Here is a 4,236-nt window from a genome sequence, read left to right as displayed (position 1 = left end):
TTAATCTATTCATCCAGAAGTAAAGTTGAGTAGAAGTTATCTATCATATCTAGAAATTCTTTAAAAAATTTTTTTGATCTTTTTTCATAGTGAATTCCATTTGCTGATCTTTTCAATACCTTCTATATTTTCAAAATTTAAGATACAGATTATAGGCTATTTTTCCTCTATATTCATTTGGAGAAAGACCTCCTGTTTATCCTATCTCTGACTTATCCATTCATTGTGAAATATGCTTATGTGCTTCCTTTAGTGAGCATACTTTTTTTGGTGGTAGCCTCATGTGAATTCGAGGCCACCTTGAACTACATAGCAAAGACCCTTTCTCAAAAATAAAACAAACAAAATAAAACAAAGAAAAAAGATGACTGTAAGTCCTAGGACATATTCGTTTTATCCAAAGCATTCCTTTGGTTAATTAGGCTCTTCCTTTCCTTCTAGACACACCACACCCAAACTCCTTAAAGATACTGTAAGTCCCCTTATTTGAGAAAATAAAGAATGGGAACTTGTCTTAAAATAAACGACTAGACTGAGAAAATTCAGAGTGCTTAAATTATCTATCTTTAAAAAAGAAACAAACAAGGGCTGGGGATGTAGCTCAGCAGTACAAGCTCCCGCCTGGCAAGTGCAAGTTCCTGAGTTCAATTCCCAGCACAAAAGAAAAAGAAAAAAAAAAATTGGGCTTATACCTGTAAAGTGGGCCAGTACCCTGTGTGGCTGGGCCACCTTCTGCATAAGTCTCTATGCTCTAAAGAAAATAAATGTTCCCCATTCCATTTCAAGAAATAGCATGCTTCTCTCTTGAAGGCCAGCACTCTACGTCTCTGTACTTTTAAAATTTTACGAGTAAGTAAATACAAGTAAGTCCTTGTATACCTCTTTCGGGCTTGTCTTAAAAATTCTTTTTGCATGATGGGAGCCAGGGAGCCTGCAACTTATTTTACAGGTAGGTGGTGGTGGGGTTTAGGTTCCTTGTTTCCCTTCTGGGAAACTTCTAGAACCCTGTTTAGTGACAATATTAACATTTTCCTGGTACCCTAGAAGCACCATGGTCCAGGACTGGGTAGCCTCATGTGTCACACATGCTAGGTATTTACTGGAGGAACAAATCTATAATCCAAGTGACGAGTAGAGCCTGAATATATGAAATAATATAATAATAATATACAACCTCATTGTATCTCAGTTTCCTTACTTAAAAACAAGAGAGTAAAATGGTACTACTTAAAATTCATCCTGGTTCTAATATTCTATTTACTGAGGCATAGGGAGATTTGGCACAATTTAAAAATATACACTTAAAGAAGAAAGAACACATGCCCTCCAAAGGGAAAGAGACCCACTGTTTTCCGGAGCTGGGAATATTTACATTTTTGGAGGGGTGGAAACCTGTGGAATTCATGAATCTATAGGAAGTTCTGTCTTGGTTTATAAGAGAAAAGGATGACCCACCCACAGATGGAAAGATAATGGGCCATTTCACAAGTGAAAGATGTGGGCCCAGTGTATTTAGTAAGATGGGTGTTCTGTTTTCCTCAAATACATTCTTTAAAGTCTTTGAATCTCTTTCTCTTAATAATATTCTATTTATACAATTTAGTGCCAATCCTAATTAGTTTCAGTTTAAGTAGGAAAAACATGTGACTAATTTTTCCTTAAGGGCAGACAAATTGCACTGTCAATCTGCCAGAGGGAAAGAAAGTGAAAGTAGTCTTGAAAATGCTGTTTAATGTATCAGACAAAGAGCACCAGAGGCTGACCCATTATAGGGCTATACTTTTATAACCTGCTAAGAAATGCTGCCATCCTGGGCTAAAGAACATTGCTTAGAAGTTCTTTTTTGAGATTCCAGTTTTTAAGATCTTTCTCTGCATGCAGCGTTCAATTTCTAAAAATAAACAAAATCGGAACACTTCTCCTTGCAGGAAACAAAAGCTACAGGGCTTTGAAGCAGAAATTCATTGTCCAGCAAAGGAAGAGGAAAATCTCGCTTCCTTCCATTAAAAAGATTACAAGAATATAAGCCAATAATCTAAGAGTTAGTGTTTGAAATGAGTGAATAACTGACCAAATCTGCATCATTGAAGAAAAACTTTTTAAACAGAATTTTAAAAACAAGAAATTTCAATTTTATGAGCTCCACAATGCATTAACTTACTGAGCCATTTTATTAAGTATGTTTTGAGCATTTACTATGTACAAGATATTGTACCAGGGACCATGATGGAGATATGACTTGACTAGTAGCCCCCAGTGATCAATCAACACGGTAATCTCTATGTTGTGGACATTGTCAACTGGTTGGTACATTTTTATTTCATTGTTCTTCTAGTATGTTTTTCTCTGCTGCATACCTTGGAAAGCTAACATTTTTATTTCCTAAAATAGATTCCTCCAATTCAGTGTACCTGCGAAAATGGAGACAGAAATGGAGACCATTTGCATGACTTCTGCCTTATTCCATTCCATGACTTTTTCAGCGGTCATGTTACTGTGTTCCTCCCCCAGCTCTCTCCACACTGAGAGGCGTTGCCATGGAGAGGAAGCTGCATGCATGCCACGTTCAGCTTCTGAGTTCTCACTTCCTAATTTCTCCACTATGGCGCTGACCATGTAGTTTTTGAACCCACTTGTACAGGTTGCTCTCAGAGCAACAGCTTCCAAGGAGGTTCTAAAATGTAGTCCTAGGACGGTGTGCTGCTGAAGATTTTCATTAACAACTAATTCCATGTGTGAAACCCTTTGCTGTCTGAAATATGATGAGTCATTTCTGTTTCCTGAACTGAGTGATGCCCAAAATACCCTCCAGTGTTATTTATGGATAATAATATTAGAACTCCTTGACATGCAACGTTTGGGGCTATTTTGGTTAGACGTGATCCCTGTGTATTCAGTGTGTATTCAGTGTCTATCTTCTGGCCAACTATTGCAGTGACAATTAGGATACACACATACGAGACGGTCGCTGGAGTTGGCAATCTGTGACAGAGGTTAAGGCACAGGACAGACAACACAATCTGAGGCTCCCCCAAAGAGTGTGAGCTTCCCAAAAGCTGGAATTTTGGCTTTTACATGGTTTTCCTGGATCTTTCAACAGTGTCTGGCAGAGAACAAATCCTTAAAACAAATCTTTTAAATGAATTAGTCTGAATTCCTCTTCTAGCCCTTAGAAGCTGAATTAAGTGGCTCCCTTGGGAAAGCTAGATTTCATGACCAACATACTACCGGAACTTCTGGGGATCCAGGCAGGTTAGGCAGAGATACGATGGCTGTTGTAGGTCCTACCATTGTGAGTGAAATGAAGATTGTGCCCAAGCCTGGCCCTCCTCACCTGGATTCTGGGATCGTTCAGGGAATGAGGCAAGGGCTGGGGGTCTTCATGGAGGAAGCAGATGGAACCAGATCGGGAGAGAGGGTATCCTAAGTCTAACACACCCATGTGTATCCACTTGTGGGGCATAAACACTCATTAAGTTCTGCTGCCCAAGGAGCCTAAAAACCCCACAATGTTTCCATCCCGTGGTAAGCAGGGTGTTTGTGTCTTCTGATGATCATTTCTTGTCACTGGCCAGTCACATTCTACACTTGATCTTAGCCAAAAGGCTGAGAAGCGATGGCTAGTCACATTCTATTCCAAAGTGAGAAAATATTTTTTATCAGCTGAAGGAACTTCACCAGCATAATGTGAAGCAAGGATTTCGAGGACAATTAGTAAGTGAATCCTGTATTAGCCACGTGACTTGAGTATTTTTTTTAATTTTAAAGAGAGTAGTAAAAGAAAGAACAATAGCAGCATATCAACATCACAAACATAAACAAAACAAAGAAAGCACATTAAAAGTGGTACAGGGTTTCAAACAAAATGATAGGAATTAACAGTGGTTGTTATAGTACATATTGTTATCTTCAAATACTTTGCTCAGATTACCAGATGTAAGAATGGAAGACTGTTTAAATCATTAAAGATAATAAAAAATTATTAGATGAAACATTAGAGATAATACAGAGTTTCACTAGACAAGATGGTAGGAATTCACCAATGGTTGTTCCACTGCATATTGTTGTCTTCAAGTCAGTCACTGAGCAAGTTTTCTGAGTTCCCTAAGCTTCAGTTTCCTGATGTGCCAGGTGGGGAAAATAACAGTGAACAGGTAGTTGTGAAGATTAAGGTTATTTATGCAAAACACAAGTCCCTCTGGTCTTCTCCAGCTTAAAAATAAGCCCAGTGTTCCC

The sequence above is a fragment of the Chinchilla lanigera genome, unplaced genomic scaffold (genome assembly GCF_000276665.1).
Source record: "Chinchilla lanigera isolate Chin_1 unplaced genomic scaffold, ChiLan1.0 scaffold00070, whole genome shotgun sequence".
Taxonomy (NCBI): Eukaryota; Metazoa; Chordata; class Mammalia; order Rodentia; family Chinchillidae; genus Chinchilla; species Chinchilla lanigera.
Note: the sequence above shows the minus strand (reverse complement) of the source record.